General features: G+C 48.5%; 1 protein-coding gene across 7 annotated transcripts in view; it reads left to right on the top strand.

The window, feature by feature from the left end:
• The window catches only part of SEMA4D (semaphorin 4D), a 121,449-nt gene that overhangs the window by 12,838 nt on the left and 89,911 nt on the right, over window positions 1-18,700 (top strand). The window contains exon 1 of one of the 7 annotated variants that reach the window (XM_021073814.1): window positions 10,492-11,356. The exons of the other annotated variants lie outside the window; for them this stretch is intronic. The gene's annotated coding sequence lies outside the window, so the exon portion shown is untranslated. Of the gene's footprint in view, window positions 1-10,491; window positions 11,357-18,700 lie in introns of those variants that run through there. 7 annotated transcript variants of the gene reach the window in all.

The following is an 18,700-nucleotide window of genomic DNA, read 5'->3' as shown; positions in this document are numbered from 1 at the left end:
CTCTGTAGTTGTCCTTCCCAACCCCACCCACCCCCAGCACCCCTGGATATATTTTCTATCCTCATAGACTTCTAGAATGTTATAATGTTATATAAGTAGAATCCTGCAGTGTGCAGCCTTGTAGTCCTGCCTTTTTTTTTTTTTTTTTTTTTTGTCTTTTTAGGGCTGCACCCTCAGCATATGGAAATTCCCAGGCTAGGGGTTGAATTGGAGATGCAATTGAATTGGGCAGTGCTGGACCCAAGCTGCATCTGCAGCTTATACCACAGCTCACGGCTACACCGGATCCTTAACCCACTGAGGGAGGCCAGGAATCGAACCTGCGACCTCATGGATGCTAGTCGGGTTTACTTGTGCTGAGCCACGACGGGAACTCCTAGTCCAGCTTCTTTCATTCTGCTACATGTGCAGGTGTTTGAGCAGCCACTGATGTGGTCAGATCCATGGTTAGGGGTGACTCTGGCACATCTGATTTATGAGTTGGAAAAGCAGGGATGGAGATAGGGAGGCTGTTAGGAGAAAAAGTGACATAGCTTTGCAGCAACCTGGATGGAACTAGAGACTCTCATACTGAGTGAAGTAAGTCAGAAAGAGAAAGACAAATACCATATGATATCACTTGTATCTGGAATCTAATATATGGCACAGATGAGCCTTTCCACAGAGAAGAAAATCATGAACTTGGAGAACAGACTTGTGGTTGCCAAGGGGGAGGGGGAGGGAGTGGGTGGATGGGGAGCTTAGGGTTAATAGGTGCAGACTATTGCCTTTGGAATGGATTAGCAATGATATCCTGCTGTGCAGCACTGGGAACTGTATCTAGTCACTTATGATGGAGCATGGTAATGTGAGAAAAAAGAATGTGTACATGTATGTGTAACTGGATCACCATGCTATACAGTAGAAAATTGAGAGAACACTGTGAACCAGCTATAATGGAAAAAATAAAAATCATTATACTAAAAAAAGTGACATAGCAGCACTTGTGGTAACCTCATTGTAAAGGACTGGCCAGAGACCTTCCCTGTCTGTTTCATGGAATCCTGACCACAGCCCTATCAGACTGTAATAGTTCTCTCTCTTACAGGTGAGGATATTGATAACAGAGAGAATAAGAAATTTATTCACAGAGTCTCCTAGCCAAGAAGTGTTGGGGTGAAGATGTGAGCCTGGGTGCCGTGACTTGAAGCCTGCAGGAAGGTGCCTTTACCATCCACAGCCTTTAACGCACACACCGAGGGGTGGCCGTTGGTCGAGGTGTATTAAAATTTTTTTAAATGGGAGTTCCCGTGGTGGTTCAGTGATAACAAACCCAACTAGTATCCATGAGGACGCAGGTTTGATCCCTCGCCTCAGTGGGTTAAGGATCCGGCATTGCCGTGAGCTGTGGTGTAGGCCGCAGATGCGGCTCAGATCTGGTGTGGCTGTGGCTGTGGCATAGGCTGGCAGCTGCAGCTCCAGTTCGACCCCTAGCCTGGGAACTTCCATATGTCATGGGTGTGGCCCTAAAAAGACCAAAAATATATATTTTTTAAAACGTGTATTCCTCAGCCATTGCAGTTCAGCGTCTAGAAATTTACCCTAAAGAATCGTGGATGTAGGAGTTCCCATCGTGGCGCAGTGGTTAACGAATCCGACTAGGAACCATGAGGTTGCGGATTCAGTCCCTGCCCTTGCTCAGTGGGTTAAACGATCCGGCGTTGCCGTGAGCTGTGGTGTAGGTTGCAGACGCGGCTCGGATCCCGAGTTGCTGTGGCTCTGGCGTAGGCCGGTGGCTACAGCTCCGATTCAACCCCTAGCCTGGGAACCTCCATATGCCGCGGGAGCGGCCCAAGAAATAGCAACAACAACAACAACAACAATAACAACAACAACAAAAAAAGACAAAAAAAAAAAAAAGAATCGTGGGTGTAAAGAGGCATTTATTAGAAAGGGTGTATGGTGTTGATAAACGGAAAACCCAGTGGCTGCACCCCACTGACAGATGGTCAGAGATGAGGAGATAGTTAGGCTAGCTAATCTTTAAAAATAATAGTGTAAAATATGTCTAATTTGATGGCTAAGAGCCAGTCAGAAAAGCTGTACCTATACTTTGCCTGGAAAGGACTAGGCAGTGTCCAGAATGGTGGTCACGTGGTTAGCAGATGACTTGGCTTCTGTTTTCTTGCTGATGCTTGTCTACAGGTCTCCAATTGCTGCAATACTCGTTATGGAAATCATAAAAAATACAAAGAAAAATGGAAAAACACAGTTTTAGATCATCTCTCTCTCTCTCTCTCTCTCTCTCTCTCTCTCTCTCTCTCACACACACACACACACACACACACACACACACACACACACACTCTGTATGCCTTGAGAGTCTGACACACTTTTCTTAGACTTGTTATACATGCCTTGTTTAAAAAGCAGTTGGGGGAGTTCCTGTCGTGGCACAGTGGTTAACGAATCCGACTAGGAACCATGAGGTTGCGGGTTCGGTCCCTGCCCTTGCTCAGTGGGTTAACGATCCGGCGTTGCCGTGAGCTGTGGAGTAGGTTGCAGACGCGGCTCGGATCCCGCGTTGCTGTGGCTCTGGCGTAGGCCGGTGGTTACAGCTCCGATTCGACCCCTAGCCTGGGAACCTCCATATGCTACAGGAGCGGCCCAAGGAATAGCAAAAGACAAAAAAAATAAAAAATAAAATAAAAAGCAGGTGGGAGTTCTGTTTGTTGTACATGTATTTATTTATTTATTTTTTGTCTTTTTTAGGGCCACACCCATGGCATATGGAGGTTCGCAGGCTATGGGTCGATTTGGAGCTACAGCTGCCAGCCTACACCACAGCCACAGCATCGCTGGGTCTGAGCCTTGTCTGTGACCTATATCACAGCTCATGGCAATGCCGGATCCTTAACCCACTGAGTGAGGCCAGGGGTCGAACCCCCAACCTCATGGTTCACAGTCGGATACATTTCCGCTGCACCACGATGGGAACTCCTGTTGTGCTTTTAGATGGAAAACATACTGTGGGAAATAGACCAGCCATGCTGGCCTCCCCTAGATGGGGTGAGAGAAGCTGCCTGAGTTCAGGCGGCCTGGCCACCATGAGCCCCACACTAGGGGTGGGCCCACACTTCTCCTATGTGCCCGCTCCAGCGAGAGCCTGTTATGACGGATGGCTGAGGGTTGGCCAGGAGGCCTTGTATGTGGTGTGCATGGCCTCAGCAAGGCCTGACCTGATTGTGAGTGGGGTCAGCAGCGCTGGTTCCAGGGAGGGCTGTGGATTTATAAAATGAGGTGACAGGCGAAATATCCCTTCTTGGCAGTCTTTGAACTGGGATGCACACAGAATTCAGTGTCAAATTTAAAACCAAGCTTCAGAGAGGTCTCAGTGCTTGTCTGATGTTGCTAAAGACATTTTATTAGAATATTAAAATTTCATGGCAGTCAAGGAGCCTGTCTGCTTTCAGACTCCAAGGGTGACTCATAGTAAGACGTGCATTTTATACTCTGAGGCTGCAAACGTGTATATGTGTGTGTGCGTACACACACGTGCACACACGGACACACACTAAAATCTTAAAGCACTCATCTCCTAACTACATATAATGCATTTTATGAAAAACTGTCTTTGCACCCACCCCAAGGTTGAAAAAAACCCTTTTTGTCATCTGGCCTTATGTTGTAATTTCTTGGACATTTTAACATTTTGGCATTAAATATGTGCAGGAGTGGAGTTCCCGTCGTGGCTCAGTGGTTAACAAATCTGACTAGGAACCATGAGGTTGCGGGTTTGATCCCTGGCCTCGCTCAGTGAGTTAAAGATCTGGTGTTCCTGTGAGCTGTGGTGTAGGTCAAAGACTTGGCTCCAATCCCGAGTTTCTGTGGCTCTGGCGTAGGCCGGCGGCTGTGGCTCCAATTAGACCTCTAGTTTGGGAACCTCCATATGCTGCCCAGTGGGATAAGGATCCGGTGTTGCTGCACGCAGTGGTGTAGGTCACAGATACAACTCAGATCTGGTGTTGCTGTGGCTCTGGTGTAGGCTAGCAGCTGCAGTTTTGATTCAACCCCTAGCCTGGGTGCTTCTGTATGCTATACCTATGGCCCTAAAAAGAAAAACAAAAAAAAAAACCCTCACAAATATGTGCAGGCTAAGTATTGTCATTTTATTTTCCACGTGGGCAACTTTGGCTCTGGCTTCTGCATCCTTTCTGAGTCTGGGGCTAAGGACAGGTTGGAGCCTGGAGCAGAGGGGCTGTACTGTGGGCAACCCCCCTCTCCCAACAGCTGCCTTGGGACTGCATGCTCAGTGGCCACACATGGGGGCCAGGAACCTGGGTCAGAGCAGAGCCCCTGAGCTGTGGAAGTGGCAAGTCTTTGAAACCTGAGGGAGTGGCTTGGGTTTCAAATGTGGGCTCCCTCGGGCCTCCCTGGAAGCAGCCCCCCCCCCCCCCCCCGTTATGTTTATGTCCCCTCCCACTTGATGGACAAGACCACCAAGGGAGCAGGGCTTAGTTTTCCCTGCAAATCCCAGAGGGTTTTAGACTAGACGCCCTGTGCTGAGGGCCTGGAGAGCGGGCCCTCGGGAGAGGCAGGTCCTGGCTGGTCTGCAGCGATGGCTCTGTGGTCCCCTGAGCCAGTGGGTGCGGGCTTTTCCGTCCTGGGAAGAGAGCACCACTTAACAGTGCGCAGAAGGTACAGGTATCTGCTTCCAAAACAAGTGAGACAGGACACACCAGCCCCTCACCCTCTTCTTTGGGAAGGAGGCAGTTCCTGCGCTCACCAGCCCTCTCCTGATGTCTGCTGAGATGTCCAGATGTGTGCTGAGACATCTTGTGCCCGGGCTAGTTTCAAGCCTTTCCCAGCATTTATCTTGCAGTCCCTAAAGACAGAAAGGCACTTCTCCTAAACACAGCCCCTTTCGTTAACCACATCGGGTGTCAGCCTCCCAGACCGCTCCCCAGGGGCTCAGGGAGCAGTGGCCAGATTTTTGCTACTCAGAGTCATGTTCATAAACTTGGCAGTGGCCATGAGCTGCAGGGGCTGAGAACGGCTGGGTGTTTCCTGGAAGAGCTAGAGCAGGGGGGTGTGTGTACAAGCCTGGCCTGTGCTTCTCTTTACACCTTGACAGAGTGATGCCCATCAGCTCAGAGCTGAATGGGTGAAGGGGGATGGGTCTCGTGGCAGGAAATGTGCTCTCAGAGCTGTGGTATCACTGTTGTCGTCTGCCTGGCATGTGGCCCTGAACCGGCCTTCCTGTCATGGGGCACCTTCTCTCCAAGAGAGCAGCCCTAAATAGCAGCAGCTGAGGGACAGTAGCATACACCCTCTAAATGCTGGGGTCTTGGGAGCTCGGGGGGGACAAGTCTCACCTGGGAGAGGCCACTTGGCTGCTGGCCAGCCTCTTCCCTTGGCCACCCACTGCTGTCTGCCTGTCAGTGGGTTCCCTCACCCATCCAGTGTGGCCTCTTCCTTTTCCATTTTGTCTTTTTTTTTTTTTTTTTTTGCCATTTCTTGGGATGCTCCTGCCACATATGGAGGTTCCCAGGTTAGAGGTCAAATCGGAGCTGTAGCTGCTGCCCTACACCAGAGCCATAGCAACGCGGGATCCAAGCCGCATCTGCAACCTACACCACAGCTCACGGCAACACCAGATCCTTAACCCACTGAGCAAGGCCAGGGATTGAACCCGCAACCTCATGGTTCCTAGTCGGATTCGTTAATCATTGAGCCATGATGGAAAGTCCTTCCTTTTCCATTTTGAAATGCAGGGGACGGTCTCCCACAAAACAGCAGCAGCAACAGCAGAACCATCGGGCCTGCCTCTGCTTCTCTATTTCCATCTTCCCATTTGCCTTGCTTTTGGTGAGATATTTGCAGACTTTACAGTGATGCACTTGTGACCTGGCTTTGCTGACAAGTGGAGTCCAACCGTGTGGCACCCAGGGCCTTCCAGGCACTCCTCCCCTAGGGTACCACATCCCCACCAATCGCCCAGAGGTGCACTCTGGCTTTTGGCCGCGCACACATGTTGACTCCGCAGTGCACTGTAGATGTCCCTGAGTTCCAGGGAGTGGCCTCAGGCCCTGCTGCACGCCTGGGGCCTCTTCCCTCTCTAGCCTTCTGTCAGGGACGTGCACCACAGTTCCTGTGCCTGCTGTGCTGTCGGCTTGGTTTCTGGCTTGGGCCATTACGAATGTGGCTGGTGAACATTCTTGTCCCTTTTTCCTCCATTCAAGACAGTGGGAAGCCTCAATGGCTTATTGCTGCGTTTCCCAGGGCAGACAGCTTGCCTCCATCTGTAACGGGGCTCCTGCACCTCGCTCATTGGCACTCCTGTCCTCAACCTGCTCCAGGCCTCTCCCTCACAAGGAGCTGCCCTCTGGGAAGGGCCCTAGGCCTCCTTCCCCATCCCTGCTGCCGTCTAGCCCCTTGGGGTCTCTCCAGCTGCATCCTGCTCCCTCCTGTCCTCTGCCCCTCTCCACCTGGCAGGCCCAGCAAGGCTGGGTGGAAACCTCCCTAGTCATTATATGCTTCGTTGCTCTGCTGTTCTGTCCCGCTGCATCGTGCCTCGTCACTCAGCTGTGCTACTGGTTACTCCTTCAACGAGCAGGTGATGTGCTCAACAGGTCCCGGGCACCGTGTGTGCAGTGGGGGATACAGACGTGGAAGGGGAGCGGACAGAATGTGGCATTTCCAGCTGGATGACAGTGCACGGGGCGTTGACGGGGAATGCTGGACTTCAGGGAGGGAACCTCGCGGTGGGTGTTGACCAACAAGGACAGACTTGAGTCTTGGAGTCAGGGATGCTGAATAGGAATTCAGGAGCAGCAGGGAAACAGCCAAAGCCAAGTGGGGAGAAAAGCTAAGGCAGTTTGAGTAAAAGGTGAGACTGTAAATCCATTGGCACTGGTGTGCGCTGTCTGCCTTCCCTGTGGGTGGCCTCGTGACTGGTTGGATCTTGGAAGCCTGAGATGCCAGGTAAGGGGCTGATGGCTCTGTGGCCATCATGCTGTCAGGAAGCCGAGCTACCCGGAGCCCACCTGGCACTGGGACTGCAGTGGGCAGTCCTGGTCTCTGCACTTTCCTTGCCAGGGCCCCGATGTGTGAGGGAGTGGCTTCCAGTGATTGCAGACCTTGGCCGTAGGGAGGACTGTAGCGGGGCTTCAGATGGAGCAGAAGCACGTGTCCGTGCTGGGGCCCACTAGGACTCCCGGCCCACAGAGCCGTCAGCATGGGGCAGTGTCTCAGACTGCCAAGTCCATGGTGGTTTGTTACACTGCATTGGTGGCTGGAACAGAGCGGTGGCTCCTCAGGGAGGGGGCAGGGCCTTGGGGAGGGTAGGGGTGGCCCTGGATACAGCTGCTGGGTGGGAGGGGGAATGTGAACCATAACAGGTGCAATAATGGTAATTACTTCAGTTTTGTCTATACTTTTTGATGGTCTGTGTAGCAGGGAGGCGTCTGCCTTCCCAGGAAACCCGCTTATACCTTGTAGATTCCCAGTGTGCACGCACATTGCCCAGGGCCGCCATAGCAAATTGGGTGGCTTAGATGACAGAAATTTACCCTCCCCAGATTCTGGAGGCCAAAATCAAGGTGTTGCCAGGGCCAGGCTCCTCTGAAGGCTCTGGGGCAGGACCCTTCCTGCCTCCTCCAGCTTCTATTGGTTCCAGGTGTCCCTTAGCTTGTGGCCACCTAACTCCAGCCTCTGCCTCTGTCTTCACATGGCCTTTGTCCCTGTGTCTTTCTTCCTTGTGACTCTTGTGAGGACCTTTGTCAAGGGCTCAAGGGCCCACTCAGGGGACCCAGGATGATCTTAACTCTGTGATTTTTTGGGGGGGGGGCATACCCATGGCATATGGAAGTTCCCAGGTCTAGGGGTTGAATCGGAGCTACAGCTGCCAACCTAACAGCAACATGGGATCCGAGCCGCGTCTATGACCTACGCCATAGCTCACGGCAACACTGGATCCTTAACCCACTGAGCAAGGTCAGGGATTGAACCTGCATCCTCATGGATGCTAGTCGGATTTGTTTCCACTGCGCCCCAACGGGAACTCCTTAACTCCATGATCTCAATCACATCTGCAAAGACCCTTTGCCCAAACTGTCACATCAATAGGCTCTGGGTGGACGTTTTTTGCAACCTGCTGTCACAGCCCAGAAGGCAGTAGAAGCACTGTGTGGGGCTGGGAGGAGACGGGTCGCCCTGGTGGGGCGGGGCCTGAGGCTGGTGGCCGGGTGCGCAGGGTTTGGGGCTGGCATTCACCTTCTCCAGGATATAGTTCAAGAGAGGCTTTATCAGCAGGAAAATGGAAACTGTGGCTGCTCTCTGCATTCGTGGGAAGTTATATAGCAAGGAGAGTGTGGTGGAAACTTGCTGCTTTGTAAAATAATTTTGCATTGACTCAGAGGGGAAACAGGAAAGGGCCTTCTATCTTTCTATGTGAGTTTTTATCTCTGCCGGTGGGACCTTTTCTTTTAAGTAGCGTTTCTACAGAAATACCCGTTGAATCTTTAGTGTGAACAGGAAGTCAGATATGCTGACTAACTTTTCCTTTATTTTAATAGCATTTTTATTGTTTTGAAAGTGAAGAAGCAAAGGGTGAAAGCTGCCTCCTTGTGCCCAGCATACAGGCCATTGCCCGCTGTGTTTCTCATGTCTTCTGTGTGTACACACATACACATGCATAGCACATGTTATATAGATGGTGGTTTTCCCCAAAACATGGTCTTACCCTGGAGGGATTTGCAACTTGCTTTTTTCCCAGACACGCGTGATCTGTGTTGTGCGGTGAAGCTGTACGGGTGTCTGTGAGGGCTTTGTGCCTTTTGTCCCTCACCCTGTGGCAGAAGTGTCTGCCACATCCTTGACCATTTTTGTTGATGTACTTCAGTGAGACTTTGTTTTTTTTTGGGTTTTTTTTTTTTGTTTTTTTTTTTTGCTTTTTAGGGCTGCACCTGCAGCATATAGAGGTTCCCAGGCTATGGGTCGAATCAGAGCTACAGCTGCCAGCCACAGCCACAGCCACATCAGACCCAAGCTGCATCTGCGACCTACACCACAGCTCATTGGCAACACCAGATCCTTAACCCACTGAGCAGTTAAGGAAGCCAGGGATCAAACCCAGAACCTCATGGTTCCGAGTCAGATTCGTTTCCGCTGCGCCATGATGGGAACTCTTCGTCTGTAAGCTTTTTAATAGATGCAAGTGAACTCAGACTGGAGACCCCAGGACCATCCCCTGCTTCTGTGGCTTGTCTGGGGGCGTGGGGGTGTCCTGAGGGGTCAGAGCCTTTCATGTCCATTGCTCTGGAGCAGGCTTCGGTCAGCGTTGGCTGTGCCTGCCTGGCCACCTGCCTGCAGGATGTACAGCCGCTCCTGTGAATGGTGGGGCCCCCAGAAAGGAAGTGGTGATGTCTGTAGTCAGCTGTGCGTGTGCACATGTGCCTGTGTGTGCGTGTGCATCCCTGAACAGTAGTGCACAGGAGAGCTGGAGGATCGCATTCCAAGAGGCTTTCATGGATTGAGGAGTCTCCGTCCACTCTGCTTAAAGAACTAGTTTTCCATATATCATCTTAACTGTATTTTTAGTCAAATGATAAAACTCCCCCCACACACACACACACCCGCCACGCCTTTAGCTTGTGTAGAATGATAGTGCACAAGTAAAAATTCACCCCAACGTCATCAGTACTGCAGCATGTTTCCCCGGGAGGCAGTTGCATGCTCCATCCGGACCCTGGGTGCTGTATCCTTGATGGCGTGTACATGGGCCTCTTCACTGAACCCTTCGTGGGGCACTGTGTGCTCATGGGGTCCTTTTCTTCACAGTGAGGTTCTGCTCTGGAGTGGGGATGGCCCAGGCTGGGTGACATCTCGGAAGCTGTGTCCCTGATTGCATCAGTAAGGGTTCTCCAGAGAAACAGAACCAATGCAGGGGCGGGGGGGGGGGGAGGGTGTAGGTAGAGAGAGGGAGAAAGGAAGACAAGTTTATTTTAAGGATTTGTGTCACATGACGGGGGAGGCTGGCAAGTCCGAAATCTACAGGGCAGGATGGAGACTCAGGCCACTTGGAGACAGAATCCCTCTTTTTAAGGGGAGATCAGTGGTTTTTTTTTTTTCTACTAAGACCTTTAGCTGATTGGATGAGGCCCACCTGTCTTATGGAGGGTAATTTGCTTTACTCAGAGTCTCCTGATTTAAACAGCAATGCCGGAGTTCCCTTCGTGGCTCAGTGGTTAATGAATTCGACTAGGAACCATGAGGTTGTGGGTTCGCTCCCTGGCCTTGCTCAGTGGGTTAAAGTGGGTTAAGGATCCGGCGTTGCCGTGAGCTGTGGTGTAGGTTGCAGGCATGGATTGGATCCCACGTTGCTGTGGCCCTGGTGTAGGCCAGCAGCTACAGCTCCGATTGGACCCCTAGCCTGGGAACCTCCATGTGCTGCAGAAGTGGCCCAAGAAATGGCAGAAAGACAAAAAGAAAAAAAAAAGAAAGGAAATAAACAGCAATGCCATTTAAAAAATACCTCCACAGTAAATCAACTATAATGGAAAACATAAAAATCTTAAAAAAATAAGTGTGATTCGCATCTCATGCTCCAAAAAAAAAGATACCTCCACAGACGCTTCCAGGATAGTTTAGTTTGACCAATATCTGGGCATCGTGGCCCAGTTGAATTGACTGGTGAAACTAACTGTCCTGATCCACACCCCCAAGTGCCTTAACCCTGTGGTGGCTTGTAGGTGAGCTGCATGAGCTTGCTCGGGGTGTTTGAGGATGAGTGGTGACCTGCTCCCTGAGCAGACTCGGCTTGCAGCCCATCCCCAGAGGCCACAGCCCGGATCCAGCAGGGAGGAAGGCCACCTTTCCTGACTTCTGATGGCACTTGGGAGTGTGACTCTGGCCTCGTCCACGATGCGCCCACATGTGCTGACTTGAGGCCTCGTTGGGACTGCTCCTCCATTCTCGTCCCCACGTTTAGGCCCCGAGTGACTCCACAGGTGCCTCTAGGGAGGTGGCTTGTCATCCTCTTTCTAGAAAACGCTTCGTTTCCTGACACGGACAAGGCGGAAGTATTTCTTAGCTGAAGGCTGTGGTGCTCCGCCTCCTGTTTTCATTTTCTGGGCAGAAACCTCGTTCAGGTCGTGATCTGGCCATCCTGTCCCTGCCCTCCTTGCTGCTGAAGTCCGCCTCCTGTCCGCCTGGCACGCTCTTATCAGGCCCCGTGGCCATCCTGTCCGTTGGATGACACATAATCAGGGTGAAACAGAAGAACAGTTCTGGGCTGGCTTGGCTGTGGAAATGACCTTGAATAGTGGGAGGGAGGCAGACAGGAGCATTGCAGGGTTCCCCAAGACGACGAAGGAAGGTGGGTCTCACCTTTCTTTTCCAGTGGGTATGGTGTTCGAGGTGAATGAATGAATGCATGCATGCATGGATGGGTGAGTGGGCTGATCCGAGAGGTTGGAAGGGCTCAGGGTGGCTGGCAGGGGCCTGGAGGCACAGGTGCCAGGGCTATGAATCTAGGGTTGGGTAGCAGGATGGAACATCAGTTCTAGGCCTGGCACTTGGCATGTTGGGTGGCTTCCCAGCTGCCTGAGGCTCAGAGAGGGATGTCACTAGGATCCTGGGGACCCAGAGCCCCTCCTTTTGTCTGGGTATGTGTGTGGCACAGTGCGGGCACTGCTGCCTCCCCACCCCCACCCCACCCGCCTCTGAGGTTTCCTCTGAAGCAGCTGATCTCAATGATTCTTTTTTCTTTCTTTCCTTCTTTCTTTTTTGGGTCTCACCCACAGCATATGGAGATTCCCAGGCTAGGGGTTGAATCAGAGCTGCAGTTGCTGGCCTATGCCACAGCCATGCTAGATACGAGCTGCATCTGTGACCTACACCACAGCTCACAGCGATGCCAGATCCTTAGCCCACTGAGTGAGGCCAGGGATTGAACCCGCGTCCTCATGGATGCTAGTCAGATTTGTTTCCTCTGAGCCACGATGGAAACTCCTGGTCTCACTATGTCTTAGAAAAGCACGACCTACCCTGGAGACCTGGGGCAAGTCTAAGCATGCACCTGCTCTGCAGCTCAGGGGCTGGTGGGCCTTTGTGGCGCCCCAAGCTTGACCCTCTCCTCGGGGGAAGCCAGCTGGGATGCTGGAGGGTTTGGCACTGGAGATGCCTGGTGAGGGCAGCGAGTGCCAGAGCAGTGTGGCAGCTCCAACCTCCCCCTCTCCCAGGTCCTAAAGTACCAGCTGCTCCTCTCGGAAGTGCCTTCTGGAACTTCCTAGAGTGGCCGTGGAGCTCCCTCATGACAGACCTGAGAGCAGATCTCCGGTCTCCACATACTGTGGAAAGGTTGGCAGGAGGAACGTGCCAGCGAATAAAAAATCTTGCTGCCTCTTTTCTCTTCCTGGAGGGACAGTACCTGTCGCTGCAGGCTCAGGGAACAGCAGCTTGATCGTTTTCCATTTCTCAGCCCTGTCCTCGGTCAGGATGTTCTTGGAATCCTAAAACTTGGAAGAGATGATGAAGTGTACGTGGTTTTTAAGAAACAGTCCACGTGTGCTTCCACGTGTTCTACAGGGAAGTTGAACGGTTAAACACCTAACCACAGAGAAAGCAAGAGAAACTAATGTAGACACAATTTATAGAGATTATTTACTTGGCTCTTTAATCTGTGTACACAAAGGAATATTGCTCGAAATCAAGAGCTTGGAAACACTCAGATCAGTTTTTATTTTATTTGTCCAACATAATCTTTGTGGTGTTCTTATTTGGATCAAAATGCCAATGATTTCTTGACTCAACCCACCAACACAGAGTTTAAATAAAGGTTAATTACTCTTCCAAAGCTTGTGATGCACAGAGCTGGATGAATGAGTCAGATTGTGTTTATTTTTGGTGTTTATTGATGCCAGGTGTCTAGAAGCTGCAGTTTGCATTTGGACATCACTGGGGTTCAGTCTGTTGGTGGCCAGTGGGGTGGTGGGAGGGCTTGTGCCCAGAAGCTGCAAAGTAGCTTGGACTTTTCTGGATCAGAAGCACTGGCCACATAGTGCAGCTGTTGGGGACCCAGAGGTACTGCTGTAGGGGGGTGGGGGTGACCCCCCCATCCTCTTCTCTGATAGAGCTCAAGGAAGAGATGAGGATTGGGGTCCAAACTCCTGCCACTGACCATTCGGGGCAGAGTCTCCGTGGCCCTTCTGTCTACATGCGGGTCTGTTTAGGGTTCTGGTCGGCTCAGGTGTGGCTGCAATGGCAAAATGTGTCTTCAAACGGTGACTGTATTTGACCGACTTTTTGGTTGCCTCTTGTGGGAAGCAAAAGCATGATTCTTTGAAAGTCCAGATGATTGGACGGATTGACTCAGGGTGTCTGTCTGGGTTATGATTGCAGTATGAACAGACCCCTGCGTGCACGGCCCTTGCAGGGAAAGTGTGCAAGGCTGCAGCCAAACTAAACAGTCTGTGTCTGCAGAGAATGATCCCCAGCTAACGTTTTCACTTGCTGCTTTTAGAACTCCCTCTTATTGTTTTATTTTCATACCAGGACACTTTGGTAAATCTACTTTGCTGATGAAGAGTGAGGTGTTTGGAAATAAATTTACCATTTTAGCTGTTTTTAAGTTTTCGATTCAGGGGCATTAAGTGCATTCACACTGTTGCGTCATCATCACCACCCTCCATCTCCAGGACTTTTTCATCTTCCCAAACTGAGATTCTGCACCCATTCCGTAAAGACTCGCTCCAGCGCCCCCTCCCCCCAGCCCCTGGCACCCACCATTCTACTTCTGGTCTCTATGAATTTCACGACTCTAGGCACCTCAAACAAGTGAATTATATATAGGCTTTGCCCTTTTGTGTCTGGCTAAAAGTAAAGGTGTTTTTTAAAACATTTGAGTCAGAGCTCCTTTGTGGTGCAGTGGGGTAAGGATCTGGTGTTGTTACTGCAGCAGTTTGGCTTACTGCTGTGGTGCAGGTTCGATCCCTGTCCTGGGAACTTCCACATGCCCTGGGTGCAACCAAAAAGAAAACAAAACAAAAAAAAAAACCAAAAACAAACAAAAAAACAACAAACAAAAAAACCCTGTTGGAATCAAATTGTTGTAGTCCTTTTAGTTTTTTAATTCTTTTTGGGGGTTTTTTTATATATAAATCAATTTATTACATTTATAGTTGTACAATGATCATCACAACCCAATTAGTTTTTTTACTCTTTATATTTAAAAATATTTTACAGGGAGTTCTGTTGTGGCGCAGTGGTAACGAATCCAACTAGTATCCATGAGGATATGGGTTTGATCCCTAGCCTCACTCAGTGAGTTAAGATCCAGCGTTGCCATGAGCTGTGGTGTAGGCTGCAGGCGCAGTTCGGATCTGGCATGGCTGTGGTGTAGGCTGGCCACTGCAGCGCTAATTTGACCCCTATCCTGGGAACTTCCACATGCTGCAGGTGTGGCCCTGAAGAGCAAAAAAAAAAAATTCAAATTGTGCAATACTACGACTTTTAGTCTATATGTAGATTTGTGTGACCCCTCCCATCATCAGGATACAGAATGATTCTACCCCCCGACAGATCTCCGCATCCAGGCAGCCCTCAGTGATATCGCAGGTTTTGTTCCAGATCACTACAGTAAAACGAGTATCCCAGTAGAGCAAGTCACATGAAATTTTTGGTTTCCCAGTACATATAAAAGTTCTATTTACAGTATATTGTTGTCTATTAAATGTGCAGTCGTATCATGTCTAAAAAAACAATGTACAAACCTTAATTAAAAATGCTGTATTGCTGGAGGTCTTTTGGCTCAGAGGAAACGAATTTGACTAGCATCTATGAGGACACAGGTTCGATCCCTGGCCTTGCTCAGTGGGTTAAGGATCTGGTGTTGCTGTGAGCTGTGGTGTAGGTCACAGATGTGGCTCGAATCTGGCATTGCTGTGGCTGTGGTGTAGGCCAGCAGGTGTAGCTCCGATTCGACCCCTAGCTTGAGAACCTCTACATGCCACTGATGCGGCCCTAAAAAGACAAAAAAAAAAAAAAAAAAAAAAATACTGTATTGCTGGGAGTTTGCGTCATGTCTCAGTGATTAACAAACCCAGCTAGTATCCATGAGGATAGGAGTTTGATCCCTGGCCTTACTCAGTGGGTTAAGAACTCAGTGGATTAAGGATCCAGTGTTGCTGTGGCTATGGTATAGGCCGGCAGCTGTAGCTCTGATTCGACCCATAGCCTGGGAGCTTCCATATGCCGAAGGTGCAGCCCTAAAAAGACCAAAAAAAAAAAAAAAAAAAAAAAAAGAAAGAAAGAAAGGAAAAGAAAGAAAACAACTATATTGCTGGAATTCCCTGGCGGCTCAGAAGGTTAAGGATCTGGCATTGTCACTGCTGTGGCTCAAGTTGCTGCTATTGCTCAGGTTTGATCCCTGGCTCCAGAATGTCCATATGCCCTGTGAAAAACTGCTAACTGTCACCTGAGCCTTCAGTGAGCTGTGGTAGTAACAGCAGGGATCACTGATCACAGATCCACTGTAAGAAATGTAATAATATTGGAAGAGTTTAAAATATTGTGAGAATTACCAAAATGTAACCCAGAGACACCAAGTGAGCAAGTGCCATTGGAAAAATGGTACCAGTAGACTTGCTAGATTCAGGGTTGCCACACACCTTCAGTTTGTCAAAAACGCAATGTCTGCCAAGGGCCGTAAGATGAGGTATGCCTTAGTATCCAGAAATATAATAAATATGTAAACATCTATGGAATTCCCATTGCAGCTCAGTGGGTTATGAACTTGACTGGTATCCAGGAGGATGCAGGTTGGATCCCTGGCCTCACTCAGTGGGTTAAGGATCTGGTGTTGCTGTGAGCTGTGGTGTAGGTCGAAGACAAGACTCAGATCCTACGGTGCTGTGGCTGTGGTGTAGGCTGGCAGCTGTAGCTCTGATTCTACCCCTAGCCTGGGAACCTCCATATGCCGAAGATGTGGCCCTAAAAAATGTATGTAAATATAAATTCACACCTTCCCCTCACCTCTGACCACACTCAACTCCTGACCTCCTCTATCCCTGAAGCTTACCTTTTCATGAACATCCTATAAATAGAGCCATGGAGTAGGGAGCCTGTCGAGGTTAGCTTCTTTCCTGGGCGTAGCTCATTTGGGGCTCATGCAGGTTGTTCCGTGTATGGACAGTTGGCTTATTCTGATTGCTGATAATACTCGTGAATAGAGTTGCCATAAATGTTTGTGAGCAGACCTTTCTGTGAATGTGATGGTTTCGTTTTCTTAGGATAAATACCCGGGAGTGGGATTTCTGGACCATAGGATAAGTGTGTGTTTAACTTTATAAAAACCACCAAAATATCTTCTAGAGTGGCTATCCCATTTTACATTCTCACCAACAACCTGGGAGAGTTCCAGTTGCTCCATATCCTCACACACACTTGGTTTTTGTTAGTAGGATATTTTTTTAATTGAAGTATAGTTGATGTATAGTATTATATGTTAGAGGTGTGTAGTATAGTGATTCACAATTTTTAAAGGTTATACTCTATTTATAGTTTTTATAAAATATTGCTCTATTTCCCATGTTAGATGGTACATCCTTGTAGCTTATTTTATATCTAATAGTTTGTACCTTTTAATCCCTTAGCTCTCTCTTGCCCCATCCCCCCTTTCCTCTCCCACTGGTAACCACAAATTTGTCCTCAATGTCTGTGAGTCTGCTTTTTTGTTATAGTCACTAGTTTGTTGTATTTTTTTTAGATTCCACATATTAGTGATATCATAGAGTAACTGTCTTTCTCTCTCTGACTTATTTCACTCCAACTCTGTTCATGTTGCTGCAAATGGCAAAATTTCATTTTGTTACGGTTAAGTAATCTTCTGTTGTATGCATGTACCACATCTTTTTTATCCATTCATTTGTTGATGGATATTTACATTGCCTCCGTATGTTGGCAATTGTAAATAATGCTGCAGAGTAGGAAGAGAAGGGGTGCATGTATCTTTTTCAATTAGTGATTTTTTTTTTTTAATGGGTATATGGTATTTCTGTGTTTTAGGGTCTTTTTTGAGAAACGTCCATACAGTAGCTGCACCTTTTTTTTTTTTTTTTTTTTTTTTCTCTTCTAAAATTGTGGTTTTAATTTGTATTTCCTAGTGGCTAATGACATTAAACATCTTCTCATATGCTTATTTGCGATCCCTATATCCTTTTTGTTGAAACGGCTCACATTTTATTGGGTGGGTGTTTTCTTACTGTTGAATTTTGGGAATTTTTTCCTGTGTTCTGAATACAAGTTTTTGGGTCAGATTTTGGCGTTTTCAGATATTTTCTTCCAGTCCATAACTTGTCTTTTAATTCTTGTAACAAGATCTTTCACAAAGCAAAACATTTTAATTGTGACGAAGTTCAAGTTACCATCGTTAACAGGGAGGGAGTACCTGGAAAGATGACTCATTTTCTGTTACTGATCTTGCATCCTGTGATTTCACTAAACTCACTCCTTAGTCCTGAGAGCTTTTTTGTTGTGGATTCTTTGGAATTTTATACAGAGGCGATCATGCTATCTGAGAAAAGGCTGTTTTATTTCTTCGTCACTAATCTGTGTGCTTTTTATGTTTTTCTTGCCTCATCGCCTAGCCAGGCTTCTGGTGCAATGCTGAATAGAGGCCGTGAAAGGGGACTTTCTCCTTGTCCCTGGTTTTAGGGACAAGCATTCCGTCTTCCATCACTGAGTATCATGTAACCTATAGGTTTCTTCATCGATGTCCTTTAGCAGGTTTTAGAAGTTCCCTTCTTTTCTTAGTTTACTGAGAGTTTTTGTCTTGCGTGGATGCTGAATTTTTCCAAATGCTTTTTCTAGATAAATTGATAGGGTTGTATGTTTTTTCTTCTGTAGACTGTTAATATAGTAGATTACAATGACTGATTTTGTATAGTGAGCCAACCTTGCATTCTGGGATAAACGCCATTTGGTTGTGGTGTATGATATATATACAAAATCAATGGATTATATATATTATATGAACGTTTATATATATATTACATAAATCATTATATATAAAATCACTGCATTCAGGTTGCTAATTTTTTTTTTTTTTGCTCTTTTAGGGCCGCACTCATGGCATGTGGAGGTTCCCACAATCGGAGTTGTGGCCGCCAGCCCTATACCACAGCCACAGCAACGCGGGATCCTTGACCCACTGAGCAATGCCAGGGATCGGACTCGGAACCTCATGGTTCCTAGTTAGATTTGTTTCCAGTGCACCACGACGGGAACTACAAGTTTGCTGATGTTTTGTTGAGGATTTTTGCATCTCTATTCACAAGAGATATTGGTGTACGTGTGCTGTTTTTGACTGGTTTTGCTACCAGTTTTATTAAATGGCCTCATTTAAGCCAGAAAATGTTTTTTTTCTCTTCTGTTTTCTAGAAGAGGTTGTGTAGACTTGATGTTATTTCTTAAATGTTTGGCAGAATTTGCTGGTAAAACCATCTGGGCCTGGAGATGCCTTTTTCAAAAGGTTTTTTTTTTTTTTTTTGGTCTTTATAGGGCTGCACCTGCAGCACATGGAAGTTCCCAGGCTAGGGCTCAACTCAGAACTATAGCTGCTGGCCTGCACCACAGCCACAGCAATGCCAGATCCGAGCTGCATCTGCAACCTACACCACAGCTCACGGCAATGCCAGATCCCCGATCCACTGAGCGAGGCAAG

Source organism: Sus scrofa, chromosome 14, assembly GCF_000003025.6.
Source record: "Sus scrofa isolate TJ Tabasco breed Duroc chromosome 14, Sscrofa11.1, whole genome shotgun sequence".
Classification (NCBI taxonomy): Eukaryota; Metazoa; Chordata; class Mammalia; order Artiodactyla; family Suidae; genus Sus; species Sus scrofa.
This window is presented reverse-complemented; position numbering and strand designations above follow the sequence as displayed.